Below are 19,535 nucleotides of genomic sequence, written 5' to 3' on the forward strand. Positions count from 1 at the left end.
GTTGCAAATTCTCAAGTTCTGTTCATGTGCATGTCAAATCAAGCACTTGGTTCATCTCAGTGATTCCTGGACACTATGATCTCATATGCAAGAGAAATAATGGAATGAGTGAAACTTTTCATGAGGAAGGTGTCAACAATAGGAATTTGCAGCAAAATGCGATATGGGCTGTTTAGAGAATTATAAACCACTCTCCTCGCATTTTGTTGCAAATTTCTTGTTTCTATTCATATCAACCTACAATCTAATTTCTGGGTGATTTACCACATTCTTGAACAGTATTAATTGAAAATGTAAGAAGAAGGATGGAGCTGAGTGAAGACATTGGGACATAAAAAATCCAATGGATGGAAGAAATAAATGTTGAAAAACATTGAAACCAATCTAGAATTCTGACCTTTTTTTTCCTTTTCCATGCTGATTGAGTTGCACTGGTAAATCTCCTGCTCTTTCTCTAGCTTGAACTTTGCACTCTAGGTAACCTGGAGATCTGGAAGTACTGTCTTCAGGCAGGTTGTAGTTTGGATGGAGTGTGCTGGGTAGGAAAGGATCAGAGAGAAGGAAATGGAAGATGCGAGGGTTGTGGCAGGGATGAAAGATTGGGATCCAGGGGAGGGAAAAGTGGTTGTGGTATTGATGATGAAATCATGAATGGCACAAGTTCCAAGGAATAAAGTGTACTTTCACACGTGCCAAATTTCAAACTCCAAGAGATCTGGGTCCCATCCACACATGTGAAAAACGACTACATTCCACACGTGTGGGATTTAGTGATTCTTTAATTCTATTTGTACTTATTTGTGGTATCCTATTTTAGACCTCTTGCCCTCCAGTCTCTGCTCTCTTGCCTCCCTACCTCCATACTCTGCAGCATCAGCATCTTGTCCAGCAACACAGGTTCATCCTCAGCACAGATTACTCCTCAGCAGCACAGCACATCCACAGATAGATTCCAGGTCAGTAACAATGGGTTCTCCCCTTAGTCTCTGCAATCTTCTTGCCTAAAATAGAAAAAATACATCCTGCATGGAAATGCATAGACTCAAACCAAGACAGAGAAATCACTGTAGGAATGCAGATCTTCAAGTGTGATATTTGCATGTGAGGGTGAAATTGTACTTATGGGTTCTCCCTTCAGTCTGTGCACACTTCTTGACTTCCATAGACTCAATCCATCCTGTATGGTTATGAAAACACCTTCAAATGACTGAAGGCATATTCCAGCATGTTGCCTCATGAATTTGCAGCAACATGCGAGGAGAAGGCATTAGGAATTTCAAACTGCTGAAATCGCGTTTTGTTGCAAAAAATTGAAATATTGCTTCATCAACCCCTTTCATTCTGGTTTTGTGACTTCCATAGCTGTAATCTTCTTGCATAAACTCCATTCATACTGTATTTGGTTGGAGAGACATAGAAATCACTGTAGGAGTGCACCAGCATGTCATTTCAAAAATTTGCAGCAAAATGCGATGTGGACCTGTTTGAAATTCCAAACTGCTCATATCGCATTTTATTGCAAATTTCTCTATTTGGCTTCTTCCACCCCTGTGATTGCCTTTTCTTTGTTAGAACATGTTCTCCATGTCTGTGATCTCTTTCCAATCCTTTGTATGCAGTTTTTCAGAGTGATGGCAAGAACCAAGTCAACTGCAAGGAAAGTTGGCAAAGGACCAGGTCTTGCAGCAACAGCAGCTGCGGCAGGTACCAAGAAATTTAGTGTGCCTCCAAAGGGAAGAGCTGCACATGGCAGGAAGGGTAAGCCAATGAGCTTGCTCAAGCAAAAGGCCAAAAGATTGAATAAGGGTGCAGGTGTGCTAAGGGAGATAAGGAGGCAACAGAAAGCTATAGGCTTTGCAATACCCAAAGCACCCTTTCAAAGACTGGTGAGAGAAATTTGTGACAGTTGGAACCTTGGGTTCAGGTGGAATAGAATTGCCATTCTTTCCTTACAGGAAATGGCAGAGGATTACTTGGAGAAATATTTTGAGGATGCAATGCTTGTAGCAGCCCATGCTCACAGGGTGACTTTGATGGCCAAATACTTCAACACTTTGTCCAGAGTGAGCTGGAGGTATGACAAGCTGGTTCATCCTGTGGAATGGCAGGACATCAAAATGAGAGATATATTGCTAATTCCACCTACAAGGAAGTTGAAGGTTGATGAGATAAAGGTTGTTGATGTAACACACTCAAAGAACACCAGAGGGAAGGCTGCTTATGAGGACTCACTGAAGCAGCAAATAAAAGAAACAAAATCTATTATAGATGTGGAGACTGGAAAGAAGGAGCTACAGATACATAGAAGGTTGAAGGAGCTGGGCCCTGATGTAGTTGTACATATTGAGGATGAAGTTTCAGTCAATGATTTTGATTTGACAAAACAATGCTTAGCAGCATTGGCTAATAAGAATGAGTATTGCTCAGATACTATCATTCTTGCAATGCTCTAGTAAGTGTCTATAAATTTTACATTTTTTGCAAATCAATCCTCCTTGTAACTCCTTTATAACCTACCCTAATTATTTTCTGATCCTATGCAGCATGATGAGAAGCTGGCTTCACCCCTCTGTACAGCATACAGTCCATATTGTTGATCCAGCCATTTCTTCTAAATTAAGAGATGCAAAGGAGACTCCCATGAGTATTTCCAGCTGGTTCAAACACTGAAATTTTGAAGTAATTGATGTTTTGCTACTTCCATACCATAGCAGGTATGTGGGTGACTACTTCTTTTAAGATTCTTCTTTAATATTTGGAACTCTTGTAGCCTTTCATTTTCTTATGCTTTTTTCCTTATGCAGTGACCACTGGAGTTTTGTGTCTATTGACATCCAGTAGAAGCAATGCTTTCTATTCAACTCTCTAAAAAACACACACAGAGAGCTGAAATTGTAAGTGCTGTGTGTGCTTTTTGAACTCATTATTTTGATATCATACTAACTAAATTATACATATTGCAGTTGTATTAGAAGGCTATTAGATGCATTGGATCACTGTCCTCCAAATGTCTCTCTTTTGGATTCAATAGAGCCAATAAGTCTAGAGGTAAAAAGTCTATTAAATGCTATGTCTTTGAACTTATTGAATAATTTTGTTTTGTGCTGATGCTCACAGTTTCTAACATTTTTTTCTAACTGTACAGACACCACAACAAAATGATTCAAGTAGCTGTGGATGGAGGGTGCTGATCAATGCAAAATATATACTTTCAAGCTACTTTGATAAGGAACAGCCAGACCTGGTAAGGAAAAATACTTTTCATTTAGCTTGAAGATAATTCATAATGATACAAAGTGTTCTAAATTGTCCTCTGCCATTGCAGATGAAAGAGGATAGCTTCAGCTCCAACTATGTACATAATTTTAGAGCTCATACAATTTGGAGGTTTTTGAGCTATGCCTCCCCCAAACCTATTGTACCAGCTACTGTGGAGCTGGGTGAAAGCTCTAAAGTACAAGAAGGTGTCATACACCTTGATCCCACAGATGAAGCACCTAATGCTGAGGACCAGAAGCCACAGGAGCAATCACAGAGTGCTGAGGAGGAGCAGACACAGGAGCAAAGACCTGCTGTTGATGTTGAGGAGAAGGTGGAGAAGCAACAAAGAGAGGCTTCTGGGGCAGTGGAGGAGACAGGATGGAGCACGGACAGGATGGAGCAGCAGAGAGAAGATCCTCCAGAAAATGTAGAGCAGCCTCTGGATGAAACTGTACATAAATAGAAAATGGATGTCAGAAATATGTTCTACAGATTCAGCTAAACAGTTCTGTACAAAATCTTACTTGATTGAATACAAAACCTTTCTTTATGGAGTCTGTGTTATCTCAATTTTTAAATTTTCTATGTCTTTGCATTTTATTGAGCTCTCTCTTCTTCTGAGAAACTGCAAAAAAGAAATATGAATTAGAGTGGTAAATTAAACTAATAGCAATGCTTAATGAGACTAGGATAAATCAAATGGTGTACCTTTCTGTTGTTGTAGATAAATAAAAAGTCGTTTGAGATAGAACCTTTAGTCTCAAACAAAATGTCACTGCGCAATTGAGCTAGGGAGCAACATTCTCTTAATGAGATATTGACTAGCACATCACCATTCTCAACAACATCAATATCAATAAGTTTATTTTCTGCACCAAAAGATTCTTCATCTTGATCCATTGGGACAAGCTTTGTGCCTAGCATTCGACTGCGCTTGTAATAAAAAGAGAAAATAAAATTTTGTGATGCAACCATGTACTTCAGTTGCATAGAAGGTTGGACCACCTCACAAAACACTGAGCTACATGTCTTCTTATCCCAACCTTTATCCAAAAATTGTGGCATGCATGCCGAATTTGTTGCTTTAACTGTGAACATTGTTTTTGAAACCTTCACTGGAAAGGTATTAAACAAGTCCACAAAAACTGTGAGAGGCATGCACAAAGAAATTTTTACTATCCTAGTGGCAATATTGGGCCTCAGAGCTTTCTGTACTTCTGTAAAAAGCTTTGCCCTATATGCCTCTGTAACACTAGAATGTGGGTGAGGCCAATCCACTAAATTCCACGCCGGAAGGTCTTGTTTTATTAATACACCATGTGTGTTAGCTTTGTCCAGCAACTGATAAAAATGATCAGTAAAAAATATACCCGATTGAGCTAGCTCTGTTGCACATCGACCTTGGTATTGTTGTTCTCCTATCGATCCATGCAGAACATCTATAAATCCCAGAATACAATCGATGTTTTACCATGTCTCATACGATGAAGGATATAAATCTGAAATAAAACAACACAAGAATGTCAATAAGCTAAGAGAGAAAGCTTCATCTTAAAAATCCATACACCTCATGAAGAAAAAAACCACAATAGAAAAATATACAATTAGGCCTGTGTTGTGGAAGATTTTTTGGATAGTCTCGCAAGACAAGTTCTTTACGCATGTACACGTGCTGAATCAAAACTTCTTTCACGGATATCTTCCCTTTGGTGATTTTAAAATCTCGTACTCTTCCCTTCCACGATGCCAAGAAAATGTTTTTTGTCTGGGGTCTTTTTCTTTTGCTAGGTTGCATGAGTACCCATGCTCCTTTCAAAACACTAAACCTTTCCCAAGTTCCTTCCGTTTTGATTGTACTTGAATTCTCTACCGACGAAATAGAAGAAGCAAGTCGACGGGGTAAGGATGTTTGGTATAATTCTGCCTTCGTAGCATTATCATCCACAGAGCATCTTCCACAAGAACGGCCGTGGTTTTGGTTCACCATGGAGATTTTCTGAATCTATAACAATAGCAAAGTAATGTAACTAAGATAACAATTTGAAGTTTCAAGAAAGAGAAAGTGGGCAAATAGACAGTTGACGAGAAACATCTTACTCTACGCCAAACAGGATCAAGGGAGCAGTTTTGGAAAAGAAAGGATGTTGCACAATGAGGCAATGGTGTAGAATGGTAGACCTTTCGCACGAAAGGCGGCACAACATTTGAAAATTCAAAGGAAGGTGGAAGCGGGAAGGATCTTGTCAAATAAAATGTCAGTTTAGATTCTATCTTCTTGTCCAAAGATCTTCTGAGAACAAAAAACCAATCTCCACATTAATGTAGCACGCTTGTACTTACATAAAGTATTGTTTCTTTTTTCTATTTTCTCTTATTTTCGTGAATTTTCAACGTTACGTTGGCCTTCTATTGATTGGTTGAGAGCTTATTTTTCCAAACCGTAAAAGGCCCCAAAATGAGCTCCCTTTTTTCCTAATGAAGGGGGTAGAAGTTAGGTAGATCATGTGTGTTGCCCTCCCATCTAGTAAGCATCTATGCTCTCAACTCTTCATGGACATATCATGTCATTTTCAAAGTAGGATCAAGATAGTGTGGAGAATATGTTAACAGTGGGCACCAAGTCAAGCTACTGAAGGAGAATGCCCGAACTCTCAGGATGAGACATAAAGGAGCCAAGAAATAGATTTCTCATATACAAGGTGAGATTGTGATATTAATTGCAACAGAATAGCTAAATTAGAATAGTGCCATGTTCTAATGTGGCAGGGTCATATGCACGCAATCTACCATGGACCCATGATAGATGATTACTAGATCCAATAGCCCTAGCATGGCTACTCTAAGTATGTGCTTTTCTTTGGAGTGTTTTTGCATACAACCTCTATATGCAGAGCTTGTAATATTCTAATTCTCAAGTCATGCCTACTGTAATTATCTACCTAGAGAGAGTAGCAGCTACACGTGCGTTGGCCAAAAAAAGGAACATTCGGGTTAATGAAGGGAAGATAAATCTGAGTGGTTTTTGTGATGCATCTAGTTTTGTGACCTTTTCTAGTAGGGTGAAATCAGTACCCTCTTCTCAAGTGTGCTACTGCTCTTCTAGTATAGTGTGTTCCCTTTGGTCTGATCTTGTCTCTTCAACAAAGTTTCAAGTGGTCAAAGAGAAGGTGAAACTAAAGAGATGCTTATGGAATGGGATGGATTTGGGATGGAATGCTTGCTTTTTAAAGTCTAGCAGTTGTTCGTTGTAGGCATGACATATGTAGCCACTATCTAGAACTTTACGAGGTGTCATTGGGTGAAATTTGAGAAGCTCTTTTTGAATTTTGAATGGGCTGAAAATGTAGGATGCACTATATTCCATGGGAGGCTTTAAAAAATCACAAAGATGAGGGGTGGTTTGGGTTTTCCTAACGTTGATCTCTTGGATATAGCACTATTCAACAAATGGTTACCTCAACTCTTCAATTGGTAGGCCACTTGGGTGGTGAAAATGGGTTGATCAGATTTGGTTGCCCACTTAGTGCATCCATGGAAGTTGTGTTGTTAGATGCTAAAATTAAAAGGAATAAGTGTCCTTAGATGTGATCTAAGCTTGAATGAAAATATCTTGTGTAGCTCAAGGGTTACAATGGATGAGAAACCATTGGTAATGATGGACTTATCGCATGCATGTAGTTTGCAGAAGAAGGGTGTTCACTTGCGGGACTTAGGCAAGGCTGATTGGAAGCCCCTGGACGTTTGTTAGGGGAAAATTCTCAATTAATGAGTAGGATGTATCACTTGTTAGGATTGTGCTAGAGCATGTTCCAGAGGATTGGCCCTTAAATTGTATTCAACCACATGTTTGGCTAGGTAGGCTACCTAGGTCACATTTGTTTATGGAAGATAGATGCATTATATTGAAGTCTGATTGCTAACTATTCCTTTTGATCTGTAGAAAATGGTGCTTAAGGTGAGGCCTTGGTTGGTAGGTGGGAAAGCAAGATTTTTGATGTGGAAGATACTCCATTTGTGTTTCTAGTATAGGGTTGAATGGCTAGATGGTGGGGGGTTTAGCCGAGGGCTAGCCTAGTTTGCTCGCTGTGTGGAAGGGAGGTTGAGGAGGTTCCTTATCTCATGTGGGCATGTCCAATATTGTGAGGGATTTAGATTAGACAAGTGGAGATGGCTATGCAAAACATTGGTTTAGTGAGTTTGTTATCTCTACATTCCAAATGGAAAGTTGGTTTCACAGGTGTCCTTGCAAGTCTTCCCTCTAATTGAGTACACTATTGGCCTTATAACTGTAGTGCTAGCTATGTGGGTGATTTGAAATCATGACTGTGTGGTCAAATACCACTTTCCTCAGTTTTGCAGATTTGCCTGTGTGAGGCAGAAGCTGTGTTTTTTTTGTAGTGACAATATTTTGCAGTGTTCTGTAATGGCGTCTGATTCTCTTTCACAGATTGTCACTGAAAAGCTTGACAAGAACAACTTCCAAGCATGGAAGTTTAGAATGACGAATTTCCTTATGGGAAAAGGCTATTGGGAGTTCATTACAGGAAATGAAGAAGAACCAGTTCTTCCTAATGTTCCCAATCAATAGGAAATGCTGGCATTTAAAGGATGGCATGAGAGAGCCAGAAAATTTATGTACTGGCTGTCTATCAGTATTTCAGATTCTATGGTTGTGCATATTCAGGATGCAAGTACGCCAAAGGAGGCATGGGATACTTTGGCAAAAATGTACAGCACAAATACGCAAGCCAGGAAAATGCAGCTCAAGCAGGAGTTGCACAATGTGCAAAGAGAAAATATGAGCATCAATGACTACCACATGAAGGTGAAGAAAATTGCAGATGCACTTGCTTCCATTGGGTCACAAGTGGAAGATGATGATCTAGTTTCTGTGACCTTGAATGGTCTAGGAAAGGATTATGCATAGTTTCGGACATCCATTGCCGTCCGTGAAAAATTTCCTGATTTTGAGGAGATGTTTGCTCTTCTAATTTCTGAAGAGCAGAGAAATGGTGGTGCATCTTCTTCAGGAGGAACTTCAAAAGAAACTGTCTTCTACCTAAATGCTAGAAGAGGTAGAGGCAAAGGCAGAGGAGGCCGATTTGGAGGCTGTGGTAGAAATAAAAATATGCAGCAAACTCAAGAAAACCAGTCCTTTGGAGCAGGACGTGGTAAGTCTAGAGGCAAGGGGAGCCAAAGAGGTCGTGGTGGATGGCAGAGAGGCCAAAATGCAAACAGCAATGTTGAATGCTACTATTGTGGTAAAATGGGTCATATGGCTAAAGACTGCTACAAAAAGAGAGTGACATCATGAATGGAAAATTGCAGCAAGGAAATTATGCATCTTCTAGTAGATAGGGTGATGACAGAAATGAGCATTTGTTTATGGTGCAGCACATGACCAATTCTGTGACAAGTGCAGAAGAAAGCAATGATGTGTGGTATGTTGACTCAGGTGCATCAAACCACATGACAGGTCATGCAGAATGGATGCAGGATGCAAGGAAAATGGAAAGACCAGGATTTGTGGAGACTGGTGATGATACTACACATCCTATTGTACAGATTGGTAATTCCTTTGTCTATGAAGGATGGGAAAAGGAAATACCTGTCTGATGTATTTCATGTCCCGAACATCTCCAAGAACCTAGTTTCTGTTGGTCAAATGGTTGAGTAGGGCTTGCAGGTCAGATTTAATCCTCATGGATGCTTTGTTGAGGAGATGAAAAATAACGGTCGCTTGATAGCAAAAGGAAAGAAGAAGGGTAGGATGTTTACATTGGATGCAGACATGCCTGTATTGAGTGTAGCAATGTTTGCACATGGGACCGGTGTAGTTGCAGATATTGATATCTTGCATAAACGCATTGGTCATGTTAATGTACAGTGACTTAAATCAATGCAAGCCCAAAATATTGTTGCAGGATTGCCTAAATTCAAGGTTGCAGAAATGCATAAGGTATGTGAAGCCTGTCAATTTGGAAAACAGGCAAGAAGACCATTTCCTAGGCAGGTTCAAGAGAGTAAGAAGCCATTGGAATTAATCCACTCTGATGTGTGGACTACTAAAGTTGCATCTATTGGAGGCTATCATTATTTTGTCACTTTTATTGATGACTACAGCAGATAAGTTTGGGTGTATTTCATGAAAAAGAAAAGTGAAGTGTTTGGGAACTTCAAAGCTTTTAAAGCTATGGCTGAAAAATAAATAGGCCTGTAAATAAAATGCCTAAGGTCAGATGGAGGGGGAGAGTACTTCTCAAATGAGTTTGCAAGGTTCCTGCAAGAGCATGGCATAAAGCAGCAATATTCATGTAGTCATACCCCACACCAAAATGGACTTGCAGAAGGGAAAAACAGGCATATTGGAGAGGTATCTCGGGCCATGCTAAATGAAAAAGACCTACCAGATTATTATTGGGATGAAGCAGTTGCTACAGCAGTTTACATAATGAACAGGACTCCCACTGCAGCAATACATGGCATGACGCCAGAGGAGATGTATACTGGTAGGAAACCAGATATTTCTCATTTGAAAATTTTTGGTTGCATTGCCTATGTTCATGTGCGAGATGAGTTGAGGTCCAAGTTGGATCCAAAAGCTGAGAAGTGCATCTTTATTGGTTATTCTCTGTAGCAGAAAGGGTATAGATGCTATAACCCTTCTACTTGTAAGTTTACAGTGAGCAGAGATGTTGTTTTTGATGAGATGAGCAGCTGGTATAAACCAATAAATGTGATGATTGATGTAGATGCACAAAATGGTAATGCTGCAGAGAATTCATAGCAGCAATCACAAAATATTAGTGGACCTGCAGTGTCCTCTAGCAATGGTTCACATTCTTCATACTATCAGCTTTTCTCTCTTGCATACGAGATCCTGTTATCTGTTGAGCACAGACATTGTATTGTTTTCTTACAATAAACATATATATACATTACACACACAATCCTTTCGTCCCTTTTGCATTAAATACACATTTAATTCCTTTTACCTTCTTGAAAAACATGGTAAAAGAAAAGACACTACAAGATAGAAAATAAGAGAAGAGAGGAAATAAGAGAAGACAGGGGAAGAGAGAAAATAAGATAAAATATAGGAGAAAAGAGAAGAGAGGGGAAGAGAGGGAAATAGAGGAAAAGAGAGGGGAGGAAGAGGGAGGGAAAGAGGGGAAAAGAGGGAGGAAAAAGAGAGGAGAAAAGAGAGAAAGGAGAGGAAGAGAGGAGAAGAGTTCCTACGCCCATCACTACAACTATTGCTTGAGGCGCTAGTTGCATGCCAATGCAATCATGAAAAGAAAAATAGGAAAAGAGAGTAAGCATGTTCTTATCTAGAAATGATGCATCCTGCCACGGGATGATCCCGCTCGGAAGGAGGTGTTTCGTGTCTTGGCCCTATAAAAGAGAGGAAACATACCATTTTAAGAAAACTAATTAGTGAAAGGAAGAGTTTGGAGAAGCAACATTCCAAAGGGTATAAATTGAGGAGACAAAGAGAAGCCTACAAACAAGAAGAAAGCAGGAAAGCAATAGGTAGAGCTTTCATACTCTTCTGTTTCATGATTGTTTTTCATGTATTGTTTCTTCCTTTAGAGAAAGAAAAGGAAAGGAAAGGAGGAGAGAAAACTTTAGAGAAAGGAAGGGAAAGTGAAAGAAGAGGAAGGGAAACAAGAGGAGAGGTAGAAAGAAAGACAAAGAAACCAAACAAACTTGAAATAAAAGGGGAAGAAAGGAGTCTTATGGAGAGGGAGCTACAGCAGGTCTTGTAGGTGTAGAGGGACAATGTAGGAGAGGATGGAGAGGTGGGAGGGGGAGGGAGGAGGTATGAGTGAGCAGGCAAGGGTCGCGGGTGATCGCGAGCTGAAAGTGAAAGTGAGGGAGGAGAATGCACAAAAAAACAAATGGCATCACGGGACGAACAGCGTGGGTTTTTGGTTCCCAAAAATTATTGGTATGAGTGTGGGTATAACTGTGGGTATATAAAAGCAAAGCATCGGTATGGACGTCAGTATGGGTGTTAGTATATACCGATGCCCATACCGACAAAATATGGCTTTTTTGGGGGTTTACAATTTAGGGTTTTTGGGTGGGCTTGGGGGCCTTGGGAGATTTTGGGGGGTGAGTGGGTGTTTGAAGGGATTTAGGGGGGATTTAGGCTCCAGGGTGTTTGGTGAAAGAGAGGAGATTAGGGGGTTTGAGGGAATTTGGGGGTTTGGGTGTTTGACTTGACTTGGGGGGATGGTTGTGGATGTGTGCAGCTGGAGAGGATGAGTAGTGTGACAACTCATCGGATAGGGGGACACCTCCCAAGAGTTTGGAGTGTCTTCATGAGAGATTTTCCTATCCTTGCATGCATTGTAGGCAAGGGGTTCATCATCAGCACTGTATTGTCATGCACCACTTGCACATTTATGGAGAGGCACCACCAGAGGAGCATATTGGATGACCTGCTAGTGCATCATCTGTAATCCAATTATATTTGAATGATTCATGGATATTTATATTCTTGTTCCTTGTTGCACACACTAACCTTGCATCATTATATCATATAGGATGAGGAGAGCAGTGAGGGAGCACATGCACCACCACCATAGTTCAATCAAGATTATCTTGAGGATGATCCTCAAGAGGAGGATGAGGCTATGGCAAACATGATGGATTCTTTTTTTGGAGGCACCACAGGAGATGGGGGTGAGATGTCTATGCATGAGACCGTGATGTGAGATTTGGCATCAACACTATTGTATGATGGTGCGAGGATGTCAAAACTATGAGCCTGCCTCTCGATCTTGAATTTGCAAGCAAAGTATGGATGGTCAGACACAAGTGTCTCAGCCTTGATGTGGAGCCTTGATCTTAGTATCTCACTTCTATTTGTTTTAATTAGTCAGCATCTCATTCACAAGTTTCTTGGATATGCAAATTGTAATAGGTTGCTTTAGAAGATGTTGCCTGTCCCAAATACCATGCAACACACTATTCAAAAATTTTGGACTTTCTCTCCTGGTTTTGACTTTTTTTTGGAGCATATCCTCTCCACTCAACTTCACTTAGTGAGCTCATAAATTGGGTTTTTTAGAGCACTAAATGGGTCACTTATATACAAATATGGCCTTATTAAGCTAAAAAGTCAAGTGGTGACCTCTAATTAAAAAAAAAATGCCTCAATGAAGCTATAATTCCCAAACTTGTGCATGGTGCCCCCATCCAATAACTATAATAATAATAATAGTAGTGAAAATAATGCACCATATGAAAAGAGTTTACTGAATTCAACAAATAAGTGGTGTATAGATACACCCTTTAAAAAAAAAAAAAGAGTTTGTTGAATTCAATATATAAGTGGTATATAGATACACCCTTTTTTTGAAAAATAAAGCATACAATACATTATCTTATTGGTGGTGTATAGATACACCATTTGTATGGAAAAAAGCATACAAAACATTATTTTATGCATCTGAATCTCGTTCAGAGTCATCAGAGTCATGTAATGTATTTGCACTTGATGGGTTCATGTCTTGCCAAATGATGTTTAATATGGACACGACTTGGATCAGGGATTGGGATACATTTTTTAACATTGTATCCATGCTTCTTTTTAAAACTTCATGTCCTCGATTTCCAGCAATGAATAATGCTACTGACTTCCACCTCTATTAATCCCTCATTAATTGGAACCCATTCACGTTTCTTTTGCAAGCATCCCTCATAGAGTTGTTTTATTGTATATCTTCTCGGGAGATTTTTCAATGGCTTTGGTTCATACCATAAAGCTGTGAATGTGATAGGAGTTCCCTTGTCATCCCTTTCTATCTTAGCAACCTTTGCAACCCGAATTGGGCCACCTTGGTCATCCAACTCTGAACCTAGATCAGATGCCCAAACTACAACAAATAAACCCTCTTCAATCTCATTAGATGGTATAAACTCTGGTAAGGGTTTGTCTCCCTTCCTGCGACAATATTTTCGAGGTAAAAGGCATTCCTCTGCTTCCTCCATATCTACTAACATATTTATATCCAAACGAAAACTTGGTGACCTAGCTTGTTCTGGCCAAAAGAATTCACAATATTCAATGCTCATTAAGTTTTCTTGTCTTTCTAAAGATTGGATAAGTGCTTCAGTTGATTTAATTGTCTCCAAATTCTTAGTTGATTGCTCTAGATATTTTTGCATCATACTTTGAAGATGTTTAATGAAGGCTTTCAAGCCTTTCATTTCATCTATGTCAAGTGATTTGTTTTTTGCAAGAACAAATCTAGTTTCCTCAATGGTATTATTTGTTGTAATAAAGCATATGACTCACTCCATAAATGATCTCCACCTACTGAGAAGTGCTTCCATTGCATCACTGGAATATTGTTATGCATGTGAAATCGAAAGTAGTTTGGATTTGTGTGTCCTATTAGGGTATCATCTCCTGTTTGTAAATGTGGCTCTATGAATGCTCTCCAATCTACCATCCTCTCTACGATAGCCACTTCTGATTCTTCCTTGCGAGACCGTCCAATTTTTTTCCCAATTCAAAATAGCATATCCTCCATTGTGAAAACATCCATTGACTTCAACTCACTTGAGATAACACTGAAGATTTAATCTATGTCTTCATGTGTATGGCCAATAAGAAGAAAGCCAACTTCCACTTCTTCAAATATTTTCAAACCAACCAGCATAGAGCATAAAGAAAATATATATTTATTCTTGTTCTCTCTCCAACAATTATCAGCTTGTATTCGCAATGTGTCAGGTAAACATCCACGAGCATCTTTGACCTTTCTTATTGCTTTCATGATTGATGTAACAACCTGGTTACTATAATGTTCATGCAAACTATCAATCCATACATCACAAAAGATTCAGTATCCATGTACTAATACTCCACACAAGTTTTTTTTTAGTCCACGTTTGCCCTCCGATGCTGGTGGGATACGTCTATATTGTGGCAAAGTTGTATTCTGGTCCATGCCATCAATGGTGATGCACATCTCCAAGAAGCATACAACTTTCGAGCATCCTGCACATGATGTAAATGGATTGATCACCATTTAATATATCTTCCTCGTTGCTGCTCACATTTACTATGTTCAATGGCGTTTTTTAATTCATCATGTCTTACATTTCGACATCCTTTGCTTTGATGGTGTCTTGACATGGCAAAAATCTCTACACCAAATTTTGTACAAGGTTGACCATGAAATCATGCTCTTGTCTCTATCTTGTAAAGTTTTATTGATAGTTTCTAGGACGACCTTCTTTGTCATTCCCAAAGGAATATGTTGTTGACATTCAACACGTCCATCTAGCATTGTTTGTTGAAGATGAGGCTATAGTAATGCACGGTCTTCAAGAACTTGCTTTAATGTTGTGGTTGCATTTATAGTGCTTCCATGGCATTTAAGCTTGTAGGTATTTCCATGAATTGTATGAATCACTTTTTCTTTCACCTCTGCCCAGATGGTCCAGTATGTGCCATGTGATAGTCCAATTAACCATTGATATTCTTGATTCAAATGGGTCTCCCATTAACCATGGGTTTCAATCTAGGTTTATAGTGTCTTGTGTGCAAATCTTGATCAGTGCCTTGATGAAGAAAGCATGAAAACTCTTGAAGAAGATAGTTATGTCTATTAGGCGCTGTCTTACTCCAAATACCAAGGCGTATGGCTGCACAATCATCTTTCCCAACTTTTCTAATGCAAAGTCTCTTGCAACAAACTCACATAAGCATCCTTTCCATATTCTCCTCGAATAACATTACATGTCTCTTTGATTCTGTAATTGATGCCATGATTCTTCGCCTCTTCAGACTCGCATACTTTCTTTTTGTAAATAGTGTCTTGCGTTTTCCAGTTGTAAGACCATCAAACCTCGAATCCATTTCCCTTGAATCTTCATCTCTATAATCAAATGCTGTGTGGGCTTGAGAATTATTTGATGCCTTATAATATCTTGGAAATGGCAATCTGGTAGACATGTTCATTGATGTCAATTTGTTGCCAATGCCTCTTGAATTTTATGGTTGAACTCTTTTTGCTTGGTAACTCAAGATTCTCCCATCTATATTCTCTAGCATGCTAGCAACAATATTATGAAAAACATGACAAGTCTTAGATTCTTTGCCCCCTTTGCCCTACTTTCGAGTGGTAACATCATGATCATTGTCACTAATATCATCAATTCCTATTATTGCATCACTTATCCCATCGATCTTTGAGTGTATTTTTCTTTGTGGTCCCATCTTATTATTCTCAACACAAGACAAGTCTTCTATATCATTAGGCATGTTTGAGTCACTTGTAACACACGACAAGTCTTCTATACCAGTGAGCCTGTTCAAGTCACTTGCAACATAGGATAAGTCTTCTATACTAATAAGCCTATTCGAGTCACTTGCAACATAGGACAAGTCTTCTATAACAGTGAGCCTGTTCGACTCACTTGCAACAGAAGACAAGTCTTCTATACCAGTGAGTATATTTGAGTCACTCGCAACACAAGAAACATTTTTTGCATCAACATCTGTTACTATAATGTCCTCAATACCTGTGAGCATGCCACTATGATACTCTTGATCACTACTATAGCTTCTTATCAATTTGGATCCCATTTGTGTCATAGTCCTTTTCTTCTGATAATATTCCGTTGTGTCTTCCATGACATTGAAGGAAATTGTCTTGGGAAAACTTGATTTCAAGAAAGCTAACCCCCATTTATAAGTACTATGAACTTGTAGATGAGACGTAGTATTATGGACGTCTAGATGTGAAGTACTATCCATTGCATTTTGAATGGCACCTATACTAGTCAACTTAATTATCTCCACTATATAGAGAAAACTCTGAGCATAGCCCTTAAGTTGCCAATTGCTAAAACTTCTCCAGAGCAAGATAACATCTCTACTTTTTCCCCCTCAAAATAAGTTTTTTTGATATCTTGAAAGTATGTCTTTGGAGCAATTTCGTCTTGGTTCCAGAGCGTTCTATGTGCTTGCATATCAAATTGTCACATTGTAAGACATCTCCCAATGTTTCAAAGTCTCCATGTGGATATTTTAAATGTACTTCAGGATTTACAACGTTGGTGATTATCACTACACGTCTTCTCTCACCACAACTTTGGAAATGACATACATTCATAGGATCAAGACTATGAATTCATCCAAAAGCCACCACTTCATTCTTCTTATATAACACCACATCCATACCCTCTATTAGGGTGAATACCTATTTTATGTACAAAAATAGATTAGCAACTCAAAAAAAGACACAATAAATAATCATTGAGCTTATTATTACTTAACAACTTTTATATTAAAACTAGCAGAGAAGGCATTAAACCTGAACCCTACATTATAAACTTTAAACAATTAATACCAAAACATCTTAACCGCCGTAAATCCTAAACTTTAAACATTTAATCCCTAAACCCTAAACTCCTAAACACTAAATCCTAAACCCTAAACCCAAAACTCTAAATCCTAAACCCTAAATCCTAAATCCTAAAACCTAAACTTGTTGAGATATCGAGCTCCACTCATGATATGCCAGGGTGACTGTTGTGCATTTATGTCACCGAGTTGTTAGCTGCAGATGCGGTTGGTACACCGCCCATGAATAATAGCTGGATGATAGCTATCCTTATGTACTCTAGTTCGTGGCTCAGTTAGTATGCCACCTTAGTTAGCTGAGTTTGGTTTGAGACCCACATATAGGGTTCTTCTATTTCTTTATACTAGAGTTCTTTTGGCTTTCACAACTAAAAAGAGGAAAACTGTTTTCAGCCTCCAACTTTGTGTGTATTCCCCCATTGTGTATCTGAGAAAGCTGCAAGTGAGACTCCTTCCTTGTCTCCCACTATCTTCACATGGTATCAGAGCTTGGTTCGTGTTAAGCAGCTCAAGAAAGCAAACCAAGTTCGCGGTGTCCTGGCAAGAGGACCAGTGTTGCTTTCCTTTTTCGAGTTTGGGAGCAAATCTCTGCAGGTAGCACAGCTGGAAAGTGCAAGAGTGCATTGCCTCAGATTGAGACGCCCTTCGTGGTGTGTCGAGAGGGCAATATATGCTGCGGTCAAGGGCAAAGCCCTTGGTGACTTTAATTTTTTGATTCGATTCCATTTTGGGGCCCGTTTTGGAGGTGGAAGTTCTCCGCAAGCACTGAGAAAACGGCCCTGTTTTTGCTGTGTGACCACTACTCTGCAGGTCGGTGAAAAGTTGCCACAGAAATTGCATTGTATGCCTGTGCGCAGAGATACTGAGAGTTATAGACTCAAGGGGGTCACTATGTATAAACCCTCTATATCACGTGCGTTCAAGGCCTATATTTAAAATCCCTTATCTGTATATTTTTTCATTAATAAAATGTACCCCTTTTCTATACAAATCTGTAAATTTTTTCCAAAACTATTTTAAATAGTCCCTTATGTATATTTTTTTCTGTATGTTTTAGAAATTAAAAATATCCTTCTGTTGAACTCACGTGATAGGGTTACATATGATGAGTGACCCCCCCGAGGTTATAGAATCATCCTTATTTCCTGTTGATGCAAAATCGTCACTAGGAAGTGACTGTGTGGTCAAATACCACTTTTGTCAATTTTGCAAATTTGCCCGTGTGAGGCAGAAGCTATGTTTTTTGCAGTGACAAAATATTTTGCAGTGTTCTATAATGGCATCTAATTCTCTTTCACAGATTGTCACTGAAAAGCTTGACAAGAACAACTTCCAAGCATGGAAGTTTAGAATGACGAATGTCCTTATGGGAAAAGGCTATTGGGAGTTCATTACAGGAAATGAAGAAGAACCAGTTCTTCCTAATGTTCCCAATCAATAGGAAATGCAGGCATTTAAAGGATGGCATGAGAGAGCCAGGAAAGTTATGTACTGGCTGTCTATCAATATTTCAAATTCTATGATTGTGCATATTTAGGATGCAAGTACGCCAAAGGAGGCATGGGATACTTTGGCAAAAATGTACAGCACAAATACGCAAGCCAGGAAAATGCAGCTCAAGCAGGAGTTGCACAATGTGCAAAGAGAAAATATGAGCATCAATGACTACCACATGAAGGTGAAGAAAATTGCAGATGCACTTGCTTCCATTGGGTCGCCAGTGGAAGATGATGATCTAGTTTCTGTGACCTTGAATGGTCTAGGAAAGGATTATGCATAGCTTCGGACATCCATTGCCGTCCGTGAAAAATTTCCTGACTTTGTGGAGTTGTTTGCTCTTCTAATTTCTGAAGAGCAGAGAAATGGTGGTGCATCTTCTTCAGGAGGAACTTCAAAAGAAACTATCTTCTACTCAAATGCTGGAAGACACAGAGGCAGAGGTAGAGGAGGCCGATCTGGAGGCCATGGTAGAAATCAGAATATGCAGCAAACTCAAGAAAACCAGTCCTTTGGAGGAGGACGTGGTAACTCTAGAGGCAGGGGGAGCCAGAGAGGTCGTGGTGGATGGTAGAGAGGCCAAAATGCAAACAACAATGTTGAATGCTTTTATTGTGGTAAAGTTGGTCATATGGCTAAAGATTGCTACAAAAAGTAGAATGACATTATGAATGGAAAATTGCAGCAAGGCAATTATGCATCCTCTAGTAGATAGGGTGATGACAAAAATGAGCATTTGTTTATGGTGCAGCACATGACCAATTCTATGACAAGTGCAGAAGAAAGTAATGATGTGTGGTATGTTGACTCAGGTGCATCAAACCACATGACAGGTCATGCAGAATGGATGCAGGATGCAAGGAAAATGGAAAGACCAGGATTTGTGGAGACTGGTGATGATACTACATATCCTATTGTGCAGAGTGGTCAAATTCCTTTGTCTATGCAGGATGGGAAAAAGAAATACCTATTTGATGTATTTCATGTCCCAAATATCACCAAGAACTTGGTTTCTGTTGGTCAAATGGTTGAGCAGGGCTTGCAGGTCAGATTTAATCCTCATGGATGCTTTGTTGAGGATATGAAAAATAACGGTTGCTTGATAGCAAAAGGAAAGAAGAAGGGCAGGATGTTTATGTTGGATGTGGACATGCCTGAATTGAGTGCAGCAATGTTTGCACATGGGACCGGTGTAGTTGCAAATATTGATATCTAGCATAAACGCATTGGTCATGTTAATGTACATCGACTTAAATCAATGCAGGCCCAAAATATTGTTAACACACTATTCAAAATTTTTGGACTTTCTCTCTTGGTTTGTGCTTTTTTTTGGAGCATAACCTCTCCACTCAATTTCACTTAGTGAGCTCATAAATTGGGTTTTTTA

This window comes from Dipteris shenzhenensis, chromosome 5 (assembly GCF_047967505.1).
Source record: "Dipteris shenzhenensis isolate YYH24624 ecotype China chromosome 5, Dip_SZ_1.0, whole genome shotgun sequence".
In the NCBI taxonomy this organism is placed as follows: Eukaryota; Viridiplantae; Streptophyta; class Polypodiopsida; order Gleicheniales; family Dipteridaceae; genus Dipteris; species Dipteris shenzhenensis.